Raw genomic sequence first — 24,874 nt, 5'->3', positions numbered from 1 at the left:
ATTAGAGTCACAGGTGTGGCAGATGAAATTTTAACATAAACATTTCTTAAACCTGGAAAGATTAGCTTTATTACCCTATGCCTTCACCTTCAACTATACCTTTACAAATATGTACAGATTTGTACTTACAGCACAAAGTACAAAATCTATCTCAGTGTTCACAGTTAGTATACAGTCCATATAAACCAATTGGCAAGCTGTGGTCAGGCACATTACACTCTGAAACCAAGTGACAGATACCACCCAAAGCAGATGACTGTGAATATCTCAACAACTTCCCCCAGATATCAGTCACACGGCCAAATGGTCACATGCAAACATCTTTCACACAAGGGTTTCCAATCTCCACTCCCAAAGAATGTACCTGGGAATTTTATCCAAAACAATGTTTTCACTTGGACGTCTTCAACAAAAATCTACTTCCAGCATTTCGATTTCTCCTTCCAATGTTCCTCTCTCCTGGATAACCATGTGTATTTAACATAAGAACATAAGAAATAGGAGCAGGAGTAGGCCAACCAGCCCTTCGAGCCTGCCCCGCCATTCAATAAGATCATAGCTGATCTGTCGTGGCTCAGTTCCACATTCCTGCCCTCTCCCCATAACCCTTAATCCCCTCTCTTATCAAAAACCCATCAACCCGCGTCTTAAAAATATTTAGCGAGGTAGCCTCCACCACTTCAACGGGCAGAGAATTCCAGAGATTCACCACCCTTTGAGTCCCTGAAGTGATGCAACTAAAACACACTAAAAAAAACTAAGCTTCATCTTCCACACACATTCTCAGATATTCAGCCATACCAACAGAATGCTACATCTCACATGCCTGTATTATGGGGTCATCAACCTTTGGCCACCTCCTTGGATGATAACTAACTGTATATGTGCACAGGATCAGTTACTGGCCTAATACCAGGAAACCTGACCAACTGCAGCCAATTTCCAGCTGACTTATGTGCAGAATCTAAAGATTGTAAAAAGAACAATCTGTGCAAGAGTGGTCTTTCCAATGTGGTTGCATGTGCAGAGGCCACTGAGGTCCATCAAGGACAACAATTCCCATCTCTGAGGCCCAATCTCCATTTTTAAAATGTTAAGTTTGTCTTTTCTTTTTCTTCATTTCCTGGGGTCCATAACATCTGTCATCTTGAAAGAAAAAAAGCTTCACAACTGTGAAGTATTCTTTACAATTGCCCAATATCCATTTCACACAAACATAGCATCATAGACATCCAGCAAATAGTTTATTACATACTACACAAAGTAAAAGTAAAAAGTTTATTTATTAGTCACAAGTAGGCATACATTAACACTACAAAGAAGTTACTGTGATAGTCCCACACTCTTGCGCCTGTTCGGGTTCACTGAGGGGCAACTTAGCATAGCCAACGCACTTAACTAACACCTAACTGGACAGTGGAAGGAAACCAGACATTCAGAAGAAACCCATGCACAAACAGGAAGAACGTGAAGACTTCACACTGAAAGTGACCCAAGCTGGGAATTGAACCCGGGTCCCTGGCCCTGTGAGGTACAGTGCTAACCACTGTGCCACCGTGTCGTCCCAATGGAAGATGGCAAGATGGAAAATACATTTTCCATCTTGTTTCACAATTACATGTCATATTATATAATTAAAAGACTTAAATATAAAATCAAATAATGTACCAAGACTAGCAAAACTTTTTCTTCATAAGAATATCATAATTTAACCTTCATGCTTCTATGAACCTTTTATGGTCTTGTTGCATCTTCCAACCCCATTTCAAACAGGTCTTTTCAACCTCTCTTTGAGCCAGGCCAATTATCTACTCCCTCTGGAGTTTTGTAGTTTATTCTAACTCTTCAACTCTTTTGCATGTTTAAGAACTACATCATTCCATTCCTCGACAGGTCTTCATCTGTCTTTTATAAATTGTCCTCTTCCCTGAATTCCAGCTGTTGTGCATTAACATTGGCAGCAAGCACCTGTAAATCATTGTCTCTGTTCATTGACTCTTCCATTTTGCAATTTCAATCCCTTTTGTAGGCAATTCTTAATGTCCAGTTCTGCAGGCACTTCATTTCCTCTGTATTGTCCATTACTGAGGTTGATACATCAATACTATTACTTAGAAAAGTTCTTTGCTCAACTGGACCTTGATTTTGGCAAGGACGTTTTATTCACAGGAACAACTTCAGAACTGCAACACACCTGACCGCACATTTTCTCCTTCATTTTCCCTAGATTGCATCAAAGTTCAGGAATCTAATTGTTCTTTTCATGGCAAAGTTCTAACAGTCACTAATTTTGGTTTTTAATTCTGTATTCTATCAAATATTCTGATTCACTGACAATTCCTTTTCTTGTTCAAGGCATTTTCCACAATATTTCATAGCAACTTCTGATGCTTAAAATTCATCAAATTTTAACTGAATATTGGCCTTGGTTAATTAACTTCTACAGGTTATCATTCAAACATTAAATGCTCAATGAAGTGTTCTACTTTTGGTGACTGTTTCTCAATTGTTCTCACCAATTCTCATTTTTCATTAGCAAACTCCTATTTCATGCATGGAAGTTGGTTTACGATGTTAATCAGGTTTTTCTTCAATTGCTTGTTGTCAGCATCTTTAACCACAGTAATTTTTAGGAGTTGGTTAAGATCAGCAAGATCAACCATCTGTTGCAATACAACAGCACCACATTATTATCTCCTCTCGCCAAATGATTACCCCATCATAAAATCTATCCCTTCAATAAGTACCCTAGGAATAATTCCCAATGTATCAATTCAGTTTATGAAGTGATTTTCAAAATTGATTTGACACAAAAAAAAGTCTCAGTAATCCCTTTATCAATACTTTTTCCTTCATAACACTATTCAGAATATCAATGCACCACCAATAATTGATCTACCCAGTATCTCACTGGAGGAGTTAAGGGAACACTTCTCCATTTGAAATAGCCCATAGTAAAGAACCACCAACTTCTGGCTGTCTCCTTGAATCTTTTGGCTCTTGCAAGACCATTTTGCTTTGTTTCTACACCTTGCACCTTTCTATCTTGAATCCAAAGCCGTTTTCCTCTGTTCCTTACTTTAACTTCACTGAACAGGTTTCGTTTCTGATTCCTGTTCTTGTCCCTCAACTAAAGTGACTTCTTGAGACCTTCTTCTGTCCCACTTTTGGGTTGTTGGAACTTTCTTATTTTCACTGGGACTTGTTCACTGCAGCTCCCACTCTATCATCCAGCTTCTTTTGGCGCCTTCCGCAGATTGGCATTCTCTTCCAAGTCATCTGATCTTCTTTTAACTCTGTTTCACCTTTGTTTTTGTTTGCTCTGCAGTGCAGGTTCAAGGCTGACTTTAAAGAAAACAAAGCTACCAAATGAACTGCACTTGTGAAGTCATTTACCAGCTTAACACTGAGCAACTGTGTATGTGCACCCATTCTCCAGCCAGCGTATGTGCATAGACCATAAAAAGAATGATCTATGCAAGTGCAGCCTTTCCAGGGCAAGTTCATGCAAAGACAGCCTGCCAGGAACTGCAGTTCCCAACTCAAAAGGCCCAATCTCCATTTTTCCTTTCGTTGTTTTTCTGGGATCCGTAAAATCTATTAAAGCATTTCATTAAAATAATAAGAAACAGTCAATGAAAGATGAAGTCCTTCAAAATATACATCAAATGAAATCTGGGACGAAACAGTGCAGAAGGCCTCTTAATGCACTGTAGAAATTTACTTGGTTAGTGCATACTTGCTCTTATCACCATCACAGTATATATCAATGGGCAACAATTGGAATGCAACACTGTTTGACTCCAGTTCATCAGTAAATTAGGCACTTATTTGGACTGACATTTCAGTTTAATATACAACTTGCTTTACCTCCACTTACTTTAGCAATGCCAGTTGATAATTGCTATACTTACTTACCTCCTGAAAGGTCATGGATACAAGTCTACTTTATACCTGAATAGCTAACTGGAATGCATAGCATGAAACACCATGGGTGAAATTCTCCACCCTCTCGATTGTATGTTTCCCACAGCAGGAGGTGGCATGTTGTTTGCTAGCCGCGGGATTCTCTGGTCCTGCTATTGTCAATGGGAATTCCCACTGATATCACCCCATACTGGCGGGAAACCCCGCCAGACAGAGGTGCACTGCCGGTGGGACCGGAGAATCCCGCTGGTGTGAGCAGCTGGAGAATTCTGGTCAACAATACTTTGAAACTTAAACTGTAAAGTTGAAAGTATCCCAAAGTAAAAATGCCAATGAAGTACAGAATTGCTAGATGCAATACAGTTGGGATCTTCTCCCCTCTGTTGATGTAACTTTGCCAGTAGTGCAATGAAAACTTATTTAGGACTTCCACTGTCCTTTCAACAAAGTGGGGTGGAAATTGGCAGCCTATGATTCAATATAATAGAAATCTAATGTCTGTGCAAATCCTAGTAATGTTTGCATCATAATTATTTCTTCTTCTCAATTTATCATAGAAACTCTGAAATTTGTCACTACTTCTTCACTTCCCAAATTGTATTAGGTTCATTACTACATCAGCTGAAATTAATTGCTCCACGGTCTCACTTTTCTCTTTCTCTAAAGGTCTACAACCCAATGAGAAGTCTGCATTATCTCTGACCTCATATACATCCCTGAAGCCAGAGGGGTCCTGTTCTGCAGCTGTTCAATGGGCCATTCTACAACTTGCAGCTTTTGATTTGCTTGTGTTCAAGATTAGGTGATGGAATCAAAACAAAACAAACTATTTCAGAAGCCACTTCTTTTAAGACCTGGGGATGAAGTCCATCATGATCTGAAACTTGTCAGCTTTTAGTTCAAATTATTTTCTCTGTACCCTTAGCCTGGTAATTTTTGTAAATTCTTCCATCCCTTTCACTTCTTATATTCAGGTCCCTGCCTCTGTCACCTTGTGCTTATATTTCTGTAATGGCTATCCGATCATAAATATTTATTTCTGTTTGAGCTGCCAGCTTTTCTGTTTTATTACATAAGAACATAAGAACATAAGAAATAGGAATTACGAATTTACGAATTACGAATTCATTACATTACATTAAATTATGAATGCCATGTGCATTTAAATACAGAATATTTAGTTCTGTCCTTTTACTATTTCCATTGCTTCTCACCTGTTTGTTGGCTCACTCTCAAGTTTGTATACTCTGTCTCTTACTGTCATACTCGATTATCATTTCCCTTAATGCTACCTTAGACCATAGAATAGAATCCTGCAGTGCAGAAAGAGGCCATTCGGCCAATCGAGTCTGCACCAACCACAATCCCACCCAGGCCCCATCCCCATATCCCTACATATTTTACCCACTAATCCCTCTTACCTATGCATCCCAGGACATTAAGGGGCAATTTAGAATGGCCAATCAACCTAGCCCACACATCTTCGGACTGTGGGAGGAAACCAGAGTACCTGGAGGAAACCTACGCAGACACAGGGAGAATGTGCAAACTCCATACAGACAGTGACCCGAGCCGGGATTTGAACCCAGGTCCATGGAGCTGTGAAGCAGCAGTGCTAACCACTGTGCCAACATGCCGCCCTTTTTTATAAAGAATAGTCTATTAACCCAGACCCCAACCTATTTTCTTTTTATACACTGACTACCTCGCTCTCTTGTCTTTTCTTTTCCCTTTAATTTATCACATCTTCCCATACTTGATCCTTTGACTGTGTGTTTAGTTTAAAGCCTTCTCTTATACAACTTACGAAAACACTGGTCCCAACACAGTTCAGGTGAACACCCCCAAACGTACTGTCCCACTTTCCTCAGTACTAATGCCAATGCCCCATCAATGAAAACCCTGTTGCAGGCAAAGAATGGCTAGCAAGCCATTCCATTCCTCACTCCCCTTGAGAGACCAGACAAGGCTTTTGAATTTAAAAGTGGCCTTTATTTCGTGTTTTGCAAGGGTGCCAGTGTTCCAACTGGTGGCACACTAGACAGTCCTCATCCATGGTTACACATGTTATACTTTTGGGTTCAGTTACTATAAATTAGCATATATCAACAAAGGTGTGCATTTGTTATTGAGTATCTATGTCCAATCACGACTATCAATTAGCTTTACATCATACATGGAGAATGCTTACAACTAACCAATCACAACATGCGCACATGTACTTATTATTATATCCAATCATTCAGTGTAAAGGCTTGTAAATGCTATTTAATTAAATGTACTACTGGCTATAATTTGTTCTTAACATAACAACTTATATCTGACTTGTGGATATCAATTTTCCTCCATTGTCCGGTGTCCCTGGTGCTTAATGAATTTTCCCAAAGTAAGGAGTTTCAAAAGACAAAGTTTATGCTCAAGCTGTAAGTATTATCAACTCTCTTGTGTTATTTTTAGGTCATTTGGTGCCAGAAAAAAGTGGTCCAGCAATCCCACATTAAATACCTTAGTTTCTGGTGCAGATGGAGGAGGAGAAAGTGGGTTCCCGGACATGCGTCCTTTGTTTGAACAGAGGGGAGTACGGTAGGATGAGAGAAGAATTGGCCAATGTGGACTGGGGGAGCGCGTTGGAAGGTAGGTCTGCTGAGGAGCAGTGGAGGATCTTTAAGGAGATCTTTCTTGGTGCTCAGCAGAAATTTATTCTGATGGTCAAAAAGGACCGTAGGAGGAGAGGTAATAAGCCGTGGATAACGAAGGAGGTGAAGGAAAGTGTTAAATTAAAAGCGGAGGCGTTTAGAGTAGCTAAGAGTAGTGAGCGAGAAGAGGATTGGGAGAGGTTTAAATGTCAACAAAGATTGACAAAGAAGTTGATAAAGAAGGGCAGGAGAAACTATGAAGCTGGGCTAGCACTTAATATAAAAAAGGATAGCAAGAGTTTTTATAAGTATATAAAAAGGAAGAGGCTGGCTAGGGTGAACGTTGGTCCCTTAGAGGATGAGAAAGGGGACTTAGTGGTAGGGGATGGGGATATGGCTGAGGTCTTGAATAACTTTTTTGTTTCGGTCTTCACGGAGGAGGACGTGAATAATTTGCCGGGTGTTAGAGATGGAAAGGTGGTAGGACTGGAGGGTCTCGATGACATTACTGTTACTAGAGAGGTGGTGCTCGACAGACTGGAGGGACTGATTGTGGACAAGTCCCCAGGACTGGATGGAATGCATCCGAGGGTTCTGAAAGAAATGGCGGAGGTGATAGTGGATGCCTTGGTGGTTATTTTCCAGACGTCGCTGGATTCCGGGGAAGTGCCGGAAGATTGGAAAACGGCTAATGTTACGCCGTTGTTTAAGAAGGGTGCCAGGCAAAAGGCGGGGAATTATAGGCCTGTTAGTTTAATGTCTGTTGTAGGTAAAATGTTAGAATCCGTCATCAAGGAGGAAATAGCGAGGCATCTTGAGGGGAACTGCTTGATAGAGCAGACGCAGCACGGTTTCGTTAAAGGGAAGTCGTGTCTGACAAATTTACTGGAGTTCTATGAGGATGTGTCTAGGGCGGTGGATAGAGGAGAGCCGGTGGATGTGGTCTTTCTCGATTTTCAGAAGGCGTTTGACAAGGTACCTCACAAGAGGTTATTGCAGAAGGTCAGGGGGCATGGAGTTGGGGGTAGGGTGTTAGCGTGGATAGAGGACTGGTTGTCAAATAGGAGGCAGAGAGTGGGGGTCAATGGGTGCTATTCGGATTGGCGGATGGTGACTAGTGGAGTGCCCCAGGGGTCGGTGCTGGGGCCTCAGCTATTTACCATTTATATAGATGATCTGGAGGAGGGAATCGAGTGTAGGGTGTCGAAATTTGCTGATGACACCAAAATTGGTGGAATGGCAAATTGTGCGGAGGGTGGGGAGAGTCTACAGAAGGATCTAGATAGGCTGGGCGAATGGGCCAGGAAATGGCAAATGGAATTTAATGTTGGCAAGTGCGAGGTGGTCCACTTTGGTAGGAATAATGGTAGGAAGGATTATTACTTACGTGGAGAAAAACTGCAGCGGGCGATGGTGCAGAGGGACCTCGGGGTCCTTGTGCATGAGTCGCAAAAACCCAGCTTGCAGGTGCAGCAGGTGGTCAGGAAGGCGAATGCGATGCTGGCCTTCATCGCGAGGGGGATTGAATATAAAAGTAGGGAGGTCTTGCTGTATAGGGCATTGGTGAGGCCGCAGCTGGAGTACTGTGTGCAGTTTTGGGCGCCGTACTTACGCAAGGATATTTTGGCCTTGGAGGGAGTGCAGAGGAGGTTTACTAGGCTGATGCCGGAGTTGAGGGGGTTGAGCTATGAGGAGGGGCTGAATAAATTAGGCTTGTACTCGTTAGAGTTTAGAAGAATGAGGGGAGATCTCATTGAGACGTATAAGATGATGAATGGGATGGATAGGATAGAGGTGGAGAGACTCTTCCCGCTCAGAAAGGATAGCAGGACTAGGGGGCACAGCCTCAAGATAAAGGGGGGGCGGTTTAGAACAGAGTTGAGGAGGAACTTCTTCACTCAAAGGGTGGTGAATCTCTGGAATTCTCTGCCCGTTGAAGTGGTGGAGGCTACCTCGCTAAATATTTTTAAGAAGCGGGTTGATGGGTTTTTGATAAGAGAGGGGATTAAGGGTTATGGGGAGAGGGCGGGAATGCGGAACTGAGCCACGACAGATCAGCCATGATCTTATTGAATGGCGGGGCAGGCTCGAAGGGCTAGTTGGCCTACTCCTGCTCCTACTTCTTATGTTCTTATGAGAGCTTCTGCCTCAGAACTAATGGCTTGTGGTTTGTGTCCTTGAATGCTTACTCATAATTAGCTTGCTTGTTTTGATTTTCAACCAAACTGATTTTTTTTAACCCTTTTAAACCCACTCCTCCCACATCAATTTGTGAACCACATATTCAACTCTCCGATCTTATTTACCCTATGCCAATGCTATGTTAGCGATTCAGGTAATAATCCTGAGGTTATTATTTGAAGCTCTGCTTTTTAATTTAGTCCCTAGCTTCTCATACTCTTTCTTAATCCTACCCATGTCATTGATGCCCAACTGGGCTGTGACCACTGGGTTCACCACCTCCCACTGCAAGTTTTCCTCCAACTCAAAGCAGATTTCCCAAACTTTTATTCCTCTGACTGTCCTTTCCCCAACTATCTCTATATCACTTTTGACTGCCCCTGTTTGGATGGCTTCCTGCACTCATTCACCCTTCAGCCCCTGTTTTCGTACATGGAGTCTGCAGGCACCTTAAACCCGTTGGAAATTTTCACGAGCTGAGGCTCCTTCACTCACAGCTTCTCAATCCCCTTACTTGCAGTCACACCCTGCTGGTTCTGACCACTGACCAAATGACATGACCCTAGCCTAAGGGGTATGATCACCTCCTGGAGCAAAATGTCCAGGTAACTTTTCTCAGCAAAAGCTCCTCAAGCTGCATTCAATCTGGATCATGCTGACGTCCAGTAAATCTCACATTCTGCATTTGCAACAAATCACCTCCCCGCCATCATTATCATGTGTTAACTATTTTAACTCATTAATTTATACTTAATAACCCCCTGCTCCTGATAATCTTTACAGCAATGAGTAAATCTTGCTATTAGTAATAAATCCTTACAATTACTAATAAATTATGAGTTTTGAAAGATAAACAAGCAAAGTGAATTAATACTTATCATAAACACACATGTGTTCCCTTGATGTCACACCTTGATCTTTTCTTTTAGAATGCCCATTCAGACTGGAATCTGGCAGTGTATAGTTCCACTGCTCTTGCTCCTTCCCAGGGTAAACTCTTGCTCTCTGGCTGCGCCTTTTGAAGCTCTGTTGCTCTCACTCCCTCGTGAGGTGAACTCCTGCTTTCTTCACTGCCCTTTGAAAGCTTTTTGCTTCCACTCCTCCTGTAGATGAACTCCCACTTCTCTCAGATACAAATTGCCCCTCTAGTCTACTCGTGAAATTCAGTACTTTTTATGGTTCTGCCATGCTCACTCAGGCTGCTCCTCATAATGTGGCATTTTTTTTCTGGTATTTACTACACTTTTATGTACCTTTGTTCCCAGAATACATTTGTGCTTCCACAACACCAGTGAAACAAGGGGAACGATTCTCCCAAAAGTGCAGAATTGGCGAGATAAGTGGTCTAGATCACAACTGTTATTTCAGTGCAACTTCAGTCCCGAATCTCCCCACCCTGAGTAATGCAGGGGTCCCAATTGCGGGGGGGGGGGGGGGGGGGGGGGGGGGGGGTGCGGTGCGGTAATCACACCGGAGGCATGCACAGTGGTCCTGATCTGTCCGACTTTCCGTTTGCTGGTCAGCTTGTGACCCCCACAGTGCTGCCCCTCCTCACACCACCATCGGGTCCCCATGACAATTCACGGGCCAGCCCTGACATCCCCCCGTCCCAGAGTGTGTCAACCCCTCCCCCCTCACTTCCCCAAGCAGTGGTGATCACCATCCCATCCGCCCCCCACCCCCCCCAAACACACACACACACACACACACACACACACACACACACACAGAAGACTACCCAGGCCTCCCACCTCTGCAGGCAGATCCCCCCAGCCCCCCGCCAGACGGGAGGCAGACCCCCCAGCAGAGCTATCCCTTCACAAGCCCGCCCCAATCGCTGGCCTCCCTCCAGCCCAGACCGATCCCCAAACAAGAGTGGCAGCGGGACCCCTCGTCTCCACTGATAGCTCCCCCCGCCCCCACAAAAGTCCCCACCCTTGTCACTGTCCAACGTGAAGTGCCAAGGTGTGCTCTGGGCATGGGCATCTTGCCACTTGGGTAGTACCAGGGGGCACAGACTGGCACTGCCGGGTGCCCATGTCCAGGGGACACCAATCCCTCTGCAGCCTGACTCCCTGGGAGCATCGATTGTCACCCCTTCACTCCAGTGGGGTCTCCCGCTAGTTCCCCGAACGTGGGGAGCTAATCTAAACCCTGCCACAGTGAAATACTTCTGGTGGGATGGGAGATGCTATCGAGCCTGGCAAGTTCAATGCTGGGCCCAATAAGGACATTTAAAATAGATTAAAAATACACTTAAAACCGGTTTCCAGCACAGTACCAACTGCGCCTGTTCTCTGGCTCTGGGAGACATGCATTTGTTAGGAACGCAAGCGTGAATCCTGCAAAATGGCCAACGCGTATTTCCCGACCCAACCTGCCAGAAAACTTGCGGGTCACGATGGGAGAATACCTCAAGGTGTTGCAAGCTATCCAATGATCTACGACTCCATGCTGACTTGCAGCCACTACTTCAGGCTGCTTTTAATACCATTTTCCCAGTTGCTGCATGATCTTGCCAAACACCCTTCAAAAGCTTAATTTTCATTCATACCAGCAATCTTTGCCAGGTACCCCTAATTTTGTTAGCAACTTACCCCCACCCATTATGTTGCTGTTCCAAATACCACCAGAATACATAGTCTGTTCCCCTCAATGTCTCCATTTATCATAGAAACATATAAAATCCTCCTGTTCCTATTTTATATGTTTCTATGATAACTGGAGGCCATTTGGCCCTTCAAACCTGCTCCGCCATTCATTATGATCATGGCTGGTCATCCAACTTGACAGCCTTCTTCTTTTGATCCCCTTCACCTTAAGTGCTGGATCTAGCTGCTTCTTGAAAACATTCAATGTTTTGGCATCAAGTACTTTCTATGATAGCTGACCATTCTCTGGGTGTAGAAATTTCTCCTCATCTCTGTCCTAAATGGTCTATCCAATATCCTCAGACTGTGACCCCTGATTCTGGACACTCCCATCATCGGGACATCCTTCTTGCATCTACCATTTAGTCCTGCTAGAACTTGAAGTTTCATGTCATATATCACTTCACACCCAAGAACATAAGATCATAAGAAATTAGAGCAGGAGTAGGCCATCTAGCCCTTCGAGCCTGCCCCGCCATTCAATAAGATCATGGATTATCTGAAGTGGATTAGTTCCACTTACCTGCCCGCTCCCCATAACCCTTAATTCCCTTATCTATCAGAAAGCTATCTACCCGTGACTTAAACATATTCAACAAGGTAACCTCCACCACTTCAATGGGCAGAGAATTCCACAGATTCAGCACCCTCTGAGAGAAGAATTTCCTCCTCAACTCTGTTCTAAACTGCACCACCACCACCACACCCCCCCACCCCCCCTTATTTTGAGGCTGTGCCCTGTAGTTCTGGTAGAGCAGAGAAAAAACAACCAGGAACAAAAGGGAACGTGACAAAAGCAGAACAAATAAAAAGACACAGAGAATTAGTCAAATAGACATAGGCAAACGCCAACACAAAAACTATACAAGTAAATAAACCAGTAACTATCTGCCAACATGCCATGAACAGCATCATGCAAGATTACATCACAAGCCTAAAATATAAATACAATTTATAGAACAAAGAAAATTACAGCACAGGAATGGCCCTTTGGCCCTCCAAGCCTTCACCGACAATGCTACTGTGTGAACTAAAACCCCTTTCCCTTCTGGGGGCCATATCCTTCTATTCCCATCCTATTCATGTATTTGTCCAGACACCCCTTAAAAGTTGCTATCGTATCTGCTTCCACTGCCTCCCCTGGCAGCGAGTTCCAGGCACCCACCACCCTCTGTGTAAAAAAACTTGCCTCGAACATCTCCTTTAAACCTTGCCCCTCGCACCATAAACCTATGCCCCTTAGTAATTGACTCTTCCACCCTGGGAAAAAGCTTCTGACTATTCACTCTGTCCATGTCACTCATAATCTTGTAGACTTCTATCAGGTCGCCTCTAAACCTCCATCGTTCCAGTGAGAACAAACCAAGAGGGATGGAGTATAAAAACAGGGAGGTCGCTGCAATTATACAAGGTACTGGTGAGGCCACACCTAGAGTACTGTGTATAATTTTGGTCCCTTATTTAAGAAAGGATATATTCGCTTTGGAGGGGGTACACAGAAGGTTCACCAGGTTGATTCCGGAGATGAGGGGGTTAGCTTATGAGGAGAGATTGAGTAGACTGGGCCTTTACTCATTGGAGTTTAGAAGGCTGAGGGGAGATCTTATAGAGACATATAAGATAATGAAAGGGCTAGACAGGGTAGAAGCAGTGAGATTATTTCCACTTAGAATGGAAACAAGAACTAGAGGGCACAGCCTCAAAATACAGGGGAGTCAATTTAGAACAGAGTTGAGGAGGAACTTCTTCTCCCAGAGGTTACTGAATCTTTGGAATCCTCTGCTCATTGAAGCAGTGGAGGCTACCTCATTAAATGTGTTTAAGTCACGGATAAATAGATTTTTGACCAATGAGAGAATTAAGGGTTATGGGGAGCAGGCAGGTATGTGGAACTGAACGACTATCAGATCAGCCATGATCTTACTGAATGGCGGGGCAGGCTGAAGGAGCTAGATGGCCTACTCCTGCTCCTATTTCTTAAGTTCTTATGTTCTCCAACTCTCCTCATACCTAATGCCCTCCATACCAGGCAACATCCTGGTAAATGTTCTCTGTACCCTCTGCAAAGTTCCAAATCCTTCTTGTGGTGTGGCAACCATAATTGAACACTATATTCCAGGTGTGGCCAGACCAAGGTTCTATAAAGCAATTATACTGATAATTATACTATTATAACCTGTTATAATCTATTGTACTGATAATTTATTTATAGTTATACATATTAATAAATGTTAAAATAACTTGTTAATATAAATTATCCATGTCTTTGACAATTAATCCAATTGATTTTGAGTTTAAAGACCCTGATATAAACTTGGGGATGCATTTGGAGCAAAGAGATCTCACATCCAATGCGAAACTTGAAGAAAAGTTCAGCTACCCAGTCTGTGGCTGTTTACCCGCACCAGCTCGATATCATTTTACTTCTCGGTTTGCTTTCCAATGCCCAGCAGCAGGCATGTTGAGAACACATGACTCAATCTCAACTGCAGCATATAAAGGTCCAATCTAGAGATGCATGATGGAGGAAGCAAAAGGAAAAGAGGAAGTTCAAGAATGATTTTGAGATGAGCAAAGAATATGCTGCTATGTTTCAATGCTATTCCCCTTGATGCCCTGTCAGGTGTTGTAAAGGCATGGCTTAATGTTTTGAGTTTTTTAATTCATTCAAGGGATGTGGACTTCGCTGGCCATGTTTATTGCCCATACTTAATTGCCCATGAGAAGTTGGTGGTGAGCTGTCTTCTTGAACCACTGCAATCCTTGTGGTGTATGTACACTCACAGTGCTATTAAGGAGGGGAATTCCAGCATTCTGACACATTGACAGTGAAGGAACGGTGATATATTTGGAAGTTAGGATAGTGAGTGGCTTGAAGGGTCACAGGCGATCATGTTCTTAAGTTTATGCTGCCCTTATCCTTCTGGATCTAGATAGTGGGTACTGTCTAATTAGCTTTTGTGAGTTCATGCAGCCCATCCTGTAGAAGATACACATTGCTGTTACTATGCATGGGTGGTGGAGGGAGCGAATGTTTATGAATACAGTGCTAATCAAGTGGATTACTTTGTCCTGGATGGTGTCAAGCTTCTTGGGTGTTGTTGGAGCTGCACTCATCCACACAAGCGGAGAGTATTCTGTTACACTCTGACTTGCACCTTGTAGGTGATGGAAAGGCTTTGGGGAGTTATTCGCCACAGGATTCCTAGACTCTGACCTGGTCTTGCAGCCAAAGTATTTATATGGCTAGTACTGCTAATTTTCTAGTCAGTGGTAACCCCCAGGATAATGTTACTGTTGACAATATTGATCACATTTCTATGAATGTTTCTGTTCACTATTTTAACACATCTATTAAAATTGAAGGTAACAAAATGTCACAATTCTAAACAATTTTCCACCAAATATATTAACAGTAATTTCTGACCTTTAACCTTTGAATTAAGTCTGCAAGCTGACAGAATAACAGCAAATTAATTTTTCATAGCTATGTATACAACTTACCTATATTTTAAATGAGGTACAAATTTGGTAAAGCGATTAGTGGCTTTTGTTGCTGATTGTTATCAGAAGTAATCCCACAGATATAAACCAAAGATCCTTTTCTCATGGTGCCAATTTCCATTCATAATAAAGAATTGACATAAACATAAAATACCAAATCATGTATTCTTTTAATTAAAAATGAAATATAAAGTAATTAAAATGACTGAAATGGAATCCATTAATTAAAAGTAGCTTTAGTCAAAATGTACTGGATAATGCACCATTTGAAACTGGGAAGAAGGATCTTAAAAAGAGCTTCCAAGAGATGAAATTTAGGTATACTGAAACCAATACTTCAGCAGAATCAAAGGCCCTTTCTTAAAACTGAACAGGTAAAATGAAAATCAATACCACACTGCCTGTGGTTTAGTTTCTTAGTGATACAGTTGTCAGATAATCTTTGTGAATGATTGCTTGTGTTAAGCGAGGCAAATAACTTGCTATATACTGTAAGTGGTTCCCAACCTCATGAAATATGATTCCACAGCTGTATATCCCAGCCTCAAACTCTCCGTCAAAGGCTTTCATTGTGTGCAAGGCTAAAGTGTCCAATTAGAAGGGATATAATGGATTTTTAATACAGAGAATTCAACTGTTGTCCGTCTAGTCAATCTACTTCAATTAGGAAGTATCATTTAAGTAAATCTTTCACTACAGAGTCTGGGTACTAGTCAATGACCTGAGTCTATAAATAAATTTCAGTCTTTACAGAGATTTCAGTAATTTGTTCCCAACACCGATAAGAGAACTTGATAGTTAAATTTTAAAGGCCCACCCTGCACGATACACGCAGCACCAAAAGCTCAACATTGAGCCCAGCCCTTTTGTTGTCTAAATCACTAAGCTAGCCCCGATTGCCTGCGTCTGGCCCATTTCCTCTATACCAATCTTATCCATGTAACTTTCTAAAGGCTTTTTAATAAACATAATTGTACCTGCCTTTACTACTACCTCTGGCAGCTTGTTCCAGACATTCACCACTATATGAAGAAATTGCCCCTCTGGACCATTTTGTGTCTCTCCCCTCTCACCTTAAACATATTCCCTCCGGTTTTAGACTTCCCTTCTTTAGGAAAAGATGTTGACTACCTAGCTCATCTATGTCCCTCATTATTTAATAGACCTCTCTAAGATCACCCCTAAATCTCCTACACTCCAAGGAAAAAAAAAGTTCCAGTCTATCCAGCCTCTCCTTATAACTCAAACCAACAAAAGTCCCAGTAGCATCCTGGTAAATCTTTTCTGCACTTTTTCTTGTTTAATGATATCCTTTCTATAATAAGGTGAACATAACTATACACCATATTCCAGGTGTGGCCTTAATTGGCTTATACTTGAACAAGTATTATGGACAAATTTTGCATTCAAAATTTCCCTAACATATGATTGATGAATAAACCATTTATTATTATCTACAAGAAAAATATTTCAATAGTTCTTCCAATCAAAACCACAACTGATTAGCTACCTAACTATATAGCAATGAGTACTTAAGAATTGAATACTTCTGCAAAACAAAATACACATTTTGGTTTTCTCATGAATTGCCCTGATGACTGCAAGATGAAAAGCTTCAACAAAATATGTTTTTTTTCAGCAATAAGTTCTGTGCTACTAAATGACAATTGAACAATTTTACTGATCTATTATAGTAACTTATTTTCATAAATTCACTTAAACATTTAAACAACATTGTAGGAATATAATTTTTTTTAAAGATTCAGGTATCAGTTGAAGAATATTCTTGCTTATAAACATGTGGAAATAACTATTGTAGGAATGGAAGAATACACTTTCATAGGAGCCTGACCGTATAACACAGAGTATATTATTAAATAACACCCCCAAACACATGACCCACCCTATCATTACCCACCTTCCACTCTACCCCCTTTTTAAGAAAAGGGAGTTTTGTTTTAAGAAAGACTTTAATGGATTTAATTTTAGTCTAGAAGATAGTGAAAAAGATAGCAGAGAATTTGTATTTACACTGCTGTATCCAAGCACCTTGCAACCAACTCATTACTTTGACGAGTTGGTCGAATATTCAATATTAGCTCCATTGGAAGGAGCCCCATGCACTTCTTCAAAAAAAATGCTATGATATATTTTGGTCCAATCTGGGCCAGAATCGCCATTTCCGACCTAGATCAGCAAAAAGCTTACTTCCTTACTGTCCTATGATTTTTGGGAACCGATTTCGATGCAGGATCCTTCCAAACAGACATGGTGCAAGAAGCTTTGCAGGAAGTGTCAGAGAAAATCTGCAAAGCAGCCACTCTCTTTTATACATTTGTTAAGTAAAGAGTTTAAAAGTTCCAAAGCCTCTTAGCAAAAATACATAAGAAGTGTGTAAGGTAAGTGGGTGAGGAATAGTGTGGCAACTGTGTGGGTGAAGATGGTAGGTGGATGTGAGGGGTTAGGGTGGCAGATAAGTGAGGGAATAGGATAGCATTAGAGGGCTAGGGTGCAAAGTGCATGGGTGAGGGTGGGGTAGCTGAGGGGATAGGGTGGCAGGTAGGAAATGAGTATGGTGGCAGGTGAGGGGTAGGATGGCAGGCAGGTAAGGGTGGGGTGTTGTATGCTGTCAGAAGGTAGTCAAGGGAGTTAGTGAGTGACTGGGGGGCAGGTATAGTTACCCAGAGTTGAAACTGGCTTTTATCCATTTAACATTTTTCCAGTAACAACCATAAGTTGGAATGATAGGAAAAAAGTTGGAGACTTTTTTGGAGGGATCCAGGTGCCAGATAATTGACCATCAGAAATTTAAACCTCTCGGCAATGCCTGTGTAGTCAGTCTGTCGGGACTTTTAAGGGATCCTGATGTGCATCTTTAAGGGTAAATCCAGCCTCCAATGATCTAGACTGGAAAATCTGGGCTGTTGTGTTCGCCTGAGCAGACAGCACATCTAGTAAGACAGTATCTCTGACAATGCAGCATTGCTTCAATGTTGTACTATAGTGTGAGACTACACGCTGAAGAGGGGCTTGAAAATAAATATAGAGAAATTAACATACTATATGTTTACAGAAAATGTTTTTTAATAGATCACTATTCTTTATGTAATTGTTCATGATTAGTAGCTTTTTTTATGTCTTGACTGAGCATAGCTAACTAGAAGATAGTGATGATTTGAGCTAATCAGGAATATGTCAGATGAAAAGGTGAAATACATGTGTGCTATATCTACAAGCATTGACTGCAAGCATGACATTTAATTAGATATCCAGAAAATCGCTTTTTAATGAAACTATCAATTGCTTCACTAAAAGGAGAATAGCTAATTACTAACTGCACAACCGATTAAGCTGACAGTTAAGCCAGTCTTGCAACTGTGCATCTATATTCTGCACAAACAGGAAGAAAATTGCAATCCTGGGATAGTTTATTGATTGAAATTGAACTTATTGGCTTGCATTTTGTAGTGCTAATGACAGCAAAACCCTCACCACTTGCCCTCATTACTCCACTGAAACTGACAGTGAACTCAGGAATTCACACATTTTCAGAATACTGCAGTCTCCCAGAAGCTGCTGTCAGTGATTCTATGCTCCACCAGAGGGTGCACTGTTGAGGTCTCACCAAAATGCAATCTCCCAAACATGCAATGAATTAAGAAAACCTCCACTTTTCCACTGTTGGTCTCGCTGTAAAACACATTGAAAACGTTCCACTTGTTGCAGAAGGTGAAACTGCGTTTTTAATGGCATTTCCGATTCATAATTACTGCTAAATACCTTACTGGTGAGAAAAGCTAATTGTGTACACTATTTGTGGAAGGTCAAATTTCCTCAATATGAAAAAGAATTTCAATGCAAAAAATGTTCCTTTAAAATATTTATTTTTAATACTTCTGTCTTAATGCAGTAATAATCACTTTTTTATTTTAACTTTCTAGATAGATAAGAGAATCAATTCTGTGATTTTGCAGTCTGTGAAAATACTTCAACACGATCAACCGCTTATATTGCATGCAGGTATTACTGCTGTTGGATGCCTGGAGAACCTCTTAACATACTGCCAGATTTAAACAGCCATCCACAACTGAGACTGCAAGATTTTTTATCAGTTTTCTTCAAAGTTAACATTAAACACTGTTGCTCTGCTGCTGACTGAAAAATCTCACCCATTGTAATCTCTGCTCTTTCAATTTTGAGCTGTTCCTGAAACAAGACTTCATACTTTAAAAATCGGATAGTAATTGTGTTTTAAAGGCGAATTAACTCAAGGTGGATGGCACAGCGGCACTTCTGCTTCATAACGCCAGTGACTCGGGTTCAATTCCAGCCTTGGGTGATTGTCTGTGGGGAGCTTACACATTCTCCCCATGTCTGCACGATCCGGTTTCCTCCCACAGTCTGAAGATGTGCAGATGTATAAATTAGAGGGATTAGCGGGGTAAATGCATGGAATTATTATGGGGATAAGGTGCGGGGTTGGGTCTGGGTAAGATGCTCTGTTGGACAGTCCATTCAGATTTAATGGACTGAATGGCTGCTTTCTGCATTGTAGGAACTCTAGGATTCTATGTTGCCAGCAGTTTGGGCTAGGCATGGTACTAGGCATGGTCTGCTGAACCAGAACAATATTACAAAAAGAAAGGTTTCAGATATAAGTCATTTTAATTGTAATGCTAATTTTACACTAACAAATAATTCAATGTAATTTTAATTTTCAAACCTGAGACTTCCACCCAGAGCCCAGATCAGCATAGGACAGAGGATGTACACAACAGTGCAGCAGCAGTGATACAAGAGCCTAAGACAGCATGCAAAAGGACTGACGCTATATAAACAGCTTTACAGCAGTGGTACCAAAAGAGTCAAGAAGAGTGTGAGAGAAAACAGGGAATTTACAAACAGCATGATGGCAGCAGCAAACCCCAGAGCAATACAGGGAAGGCCTTTGGATATATGGTCAAGAGCTTCAAGCTTCTAGGTGTCCAGATCACCAATCACCTGTCCTGGTCCCTCCATGTGGATGCCATAGTTAAGAAAGTCCACCAACACCTCTACATTGTTGGGAGACTAAGGAAATTTGGCATGTCTGCTACAAATCTCACCAACCTCTACAGATGCACCATAGAAAGCATTCTTTCTGGTTGTATCACAGCTTGGTATGGCTCTTGCTCTATCCAAGACTGCAAGAAACTACAAAGTGTTGCAAATGAAGCCCAGTCCATCACTCAAATAGCCTCCCATCCATTGACACTATCTACACTTCCCGCTGTTTTGGAAAAACAAGCAGCACAATCAAGGACCCCATGCACCACCCACATACTCTCTTCCATCGGGAAAAAGATACAAAAGTCTGAGATCACGTACCAACCAACTCAAAAACAGCTTCTTCCTTGTCGCCATTAGGCTTTTGAATGGGCCTACCTCACATTAAGGTGATCTTTCTCTACACTCTAGCTATGACGATAATACTACATTCTGTGAACTTTCTCCTTTCTTTCCTTCCCTATGTATGGTATGCTTTGTCTGTACAACACGCAAGAAACAATACTTCGCACTGTATACTAATACATGTGACAATAATATATCAAATCAAATATATATAGAACGTGCTGGCAGCAGCAGAATCCAGAGCAATGCAGGAGAGGCCTGATAGTACATAAACAGAGCCATGGTGGCATCCTGAGTAGAGCCCAGAACAGCATAGGAGAGATACGATGATGTACAAACAGAGGTAAAATAGAACCCCGGATAGGCAGGAAACTACTGACGATCTCTAGACAGTGCTGCCAAAGCAGAGCCCACAGAAAGGACTCCAAAGTGGGCCATCAATCAACAAAGAAAAATCAAAGTGGTAGCAGGCCAGTATGAAGGTGATTGGATGGTGGGTTTTGCAGTTTCATTTTTGTCCTTTAAGCTAGGGAGATGTGTCAAACTCATAGCTAAGAGTTTGTAACTTTCTATCATTTTACTGAATTAATAAATTAGATTAATTACTTCAGCTATTAAACTAAGTTGAACAATATTTTTAAATCATTAAATAAGTATATAGGTTAGACACATGGAATAGCAGAATGAAAGGTTATTGACTGAAATGTTAGTTCTGTTTCTCTCTTCACAGATGCTGCCTAACCTCATGATTATTTCTGGCATTTTATTAACGGCAGAGGTGGTGGTGTGGAATAATTACAGCAGATGAGCTTCTGGACAGCATTCAGATCCCAGACAACCATCTCTGCAGCTCACAACTCGGGGAACTCCAGCTGAACTGTAGACACTGCAGTGCATCAGGCAGTTTAAGAGATGCCAGGATTTTGTTCCAGGAAGCAGGCACACCCCTTAGATTAACAGCTGGTTTGCAGAGGGAAGGAGCAGGAGAGTGTGACTGTGGAAAACATGAACAAAGAAAATTACAACAGGCCCTCTGACTCTCCAAGTCTCCACTGACTATGCTGCCCATCTGAACTAAACACCCCTACCCTTCCGGGGACCACATCCCTCTATTGCCATCTTATTCATACATTTGTCCAAGTGCCCCTTAAAATCACTATCGTATCTGCTTCCATTACCTCCCCCAGCAGCGAGTTCCAGGCACCTACACCTTCTGTGTAAAAAAAACTTGCCTTGTACATCCCCTTTAAACCTTGCCCCTCACACCTTAAACCTTAATAATTGACTCTTCCAACCTGGGAAAGGTCTTATAACTTCTCATAACTTTTGTACTTTTATTTTATGCACAAATTCTTTTTACATGTGTTTTATGAGCACCTTGTAGAGAACAGATTAATTTTAGATCTGTATTGCTTGAGATTTGGGTTAAATTGGATTCATACTGTAATAGGGATTGATGATGGTATGAACGGCTAGTATAAATAGCAAAGAACATAAGAACATAAGAAATAGGAGCAGGAGTAGGTCATCTAGCCCTTCGAGCCTGCCCCGCCATTCAATAAGGTCATGGCTGATCTGTCATGGCTCAGTTCCACATTCCCGCCCTCTCCCCATAACCCTTAATCCCCTTGCCTATCAAAAACCTATCAACCCGCGTCTTAAAAATATTGAGCGAGGCAGCCTCCACCACTTCAACAGGCAGAGAATTCCAGAGATTCACCACCCTTTGAGTGAAGAAGTTCCTCCTCAACTCCGTTCTAAACCGCCCCCCCCCTTTATCCTGAGGCTGTGCCCTCTAGTCCTACTGTCCTTCCTGAGCGGGAAGAGCCTCTCCACCTCTATCCTATCCATCCCATTCAACATCTTATACGTCTCAATGAGATCTCCCCTCATTCTTCTAAACTCTAACGAGTACAAGCCTAGTTTATTCAGCCTCTCCTCATAGTTCAACACCCTCAACTCCGGAATCAGCCTAGCAAACCTCCTCTGCACTCCCTCCAGGGCCAAAATATCCTTGCGTAAGTGCGGCGACCAAAACTGCACACAGTACTCCAGCTGCGGCCTCACCAGTGCCCTATACAGCTGTAGCAAGACCTCCCTACTTCTATATTCAATCCCCCTCGCTATGAAGGCCAGCATCCCATTCGCCTTCCTGACCACCTGCTGCACCTGCAGGCTGGGTTTTTGTGACTCATGCACAAGGACCCCGAGGTCCTTCTGCACCGTCGCATGCTGCAGTTTTTCGCCATGTAAGTAATAGTCATTCCTACCATTATTCCTACCAAAGTGGACAACCTCACATTTGCCAACGTTAAATTCCATTTGCCAGTTCCTGGCCCATTCGCCCAGCCTCTCTAGATCCTTCTGCGGACTCTCCACACCTTCCGCACAACTTGCCGTTCCACCAATCTTGGTGTCATCAGCAAATTTCGACACCATACACTCGGTTCCCTCCTCCAGATCAAAGGGAAGTAGAAGCAAACGTCCAAACTATGTAACCAATTGTGCTTCAAGGATATGCTTTAAAACATGTAAATCAACAGACTCTGAAGCTGCAACTAAATAAGGATACTGATTATCAAGCTTAGAAAATGGTTATGCAGGGAAAAGTTAACAATGAGCTGCTCAGATGTTAAGAATATCCTGTTTGTATTGTGACCATGGGTCCATGACCATTGACAAGTGGAATAACAAGATCAGGTCATGATAACAACATAAGAACACAGCAGAATACCTAGCTACAGGGGATATAATAGATTTGCTGATGCATTCCAAAAAGATAGAGCCAGAGAAAACAGAAGAGGTGTTGCGAAACATTACTACCCCTGGCAAGGAAGGGAACAAGAACCGTTAGAACTAGGATATCTATTACCTTCATTTATTAAGTATAACTTTCGTTGTTTAATACCTGAAACGTCTGCATAAAGCATGTCTTTATTAGAAATGCACTGCCTGGTCTTGAAACCTTATTGGTGAATAAGACAGATATAGGGATCTAGGATTTAGTGATGGAGGAACCTCAACAATATCCAGTGATTCTTCCAATTGAAGTGCATAAAATTGACTTGCTTGTATTCTCGCTATTAGCTCACCACTCATGCTGCGTTGCACTGATATCTGATAATCAAATTATGTTAATTTGCTTGCAGGTCTTCTCTCCCAGCATAACACCCACCAGCTCCTTAGCCATTGGCAATATCAATTCCTCCCCGATTGTGCGCGGCTTCCCTGTCTTTGCTATGAGCTGAGCTACCAGAAATAAGGCCTCCACTGGCTTAGCATTATCACCGCCAGTAGATGAACATTCCATAATTTTCTTGGTGCTTTGAAATTCTTTGAGCTCGTTCTAAAAAAAAAGATTGGTTTAGATAAGTGTTCCCCATGTCAAGATGATGGCAAAGATAAGCAGACTTTAAGCTTTCCCTCCACAGGACTTCATAATGCAAGACACATAATGGCAAAGGCTCATTTTCAGTGCCTATGTAAATCCCAGTCTCCACACACCAGTTATTTTGTTGTGCTGTGTTTCATTTTCTGATGCCTCAATGTCATTTTGACCATCTGTCTCTTTTCTCTTAAGCGTGCCTGATGAAAGATACTGATGTGGTACCGCTGTTTAAAAAGAGTAGTAGGGATAACCCTGGTAATTATAGACCAGTGAGTTTGACATCGGTGGTAGGGAAATTATTGGAAAAAATTCTTAGGGATAGGATGTATGAGCATTTGGAGCGTTGCGATCTGATTAGGGATACACAACATGGCTTTGTTCGGGGGAGGTCTTGCCTTACGAATCTGGTGGAATTCTTCGAGGAGGTGACAAAAACGGTTGACGATGGGCGAGCTGTTGATGTCATCTATATGGATTTCAGTAAGGCGTTTGACAAAGTCCCTCACGGTAGGCTGGTAGAAAAGGTTAAGGCACATGGGATACAAGGACAGGTAGCTAGGTGGATCGAAAACTGGCTGGGAAATAGGAGACAGAGAGTAGTTGTTGAGGGGACCTTTTCTGGCTGGAGGCCAGTCACCAGTGGTGTGCCGCAGGGCTCAGTACTGGGACCTCTCCTCTTTGTAGTATATATAAACGACTTGGAAGAGGGCGTACGTGGTGTGATCAGCAAGTTTGCAGATGACACCAAGATGGCAGGATTGGCAGATACTGAGGAGGACTGTCAGGTGACACAGCAGGATATAGATAGGTTGGTATACTGGGCAGATAGATGGCAGATGGAATTTAATCCTGACAAATGCGAGCTGATGCATTTTGGAAGGAATAATGCAGGGAGGAGTTATGTGATAAAAGGTAGACGGATTAAGAGTATAGAGATACAGAGGGACCTGGGAGTGCAGGTGCACAAGTCTCTGAAGGTGTCAACACAGGTAGAGAAGGTTGTGAAGAAAGCTTACGGAATGCTAGCCTTTATAGGAAGGGGTATAGAGTATAAGAGCTGGCGTCTAATGCCACAGTTGTACAGAACGTTGGTTAGACCGCATTTGGAGTACTGCGTCCAGTTCTGGTCACCTTACTACCAGAAGGACGTGGAGACCCTGGAGAGGGTGCAGAGGAGGTTTACCAGGATGTTGCCT

The 24,874-nt window shown here is 42.2% G+C and overlaps 1 protein-coding gene across 7 annotated transcripts in view; it reads right to left on the bottom strand.

Moving 5' to 3' along the window:
• The window catches only part of kiaa0825 (KIAA0825 ortholog), a 424,011-nt gene that overhangs the window by 352,432 nt on the left and 46,705 nt on the right, over nucleotides 1-24,874 (bottom strand). The gene's annotated exons all lie outside the window — the stretch shown is intronic.

The sequence above is a fragment of the Carcharhinus amblyrhynchos genome, chromosome 5 (genome assembly GCF_965287045.1).
Source record: "Carcharhinus amblyrhynchos chromosome 5, sCarAmb.v2.hapA, whole genome shotgun sequence".
In the NCBI taxonomy this organism is placed as follows: Eukaryota; Metazoa; Chordata; class Chondrichthyes; order Carcharhiniformes; family Carcharhinidae; genus Carcharhinus; species Carcharhinus amblyrhynchos.
Note: the sequence above shows the minus strand (reverse complement) of the source record. Positions and strands in the feature narration are given on the sequence as shown.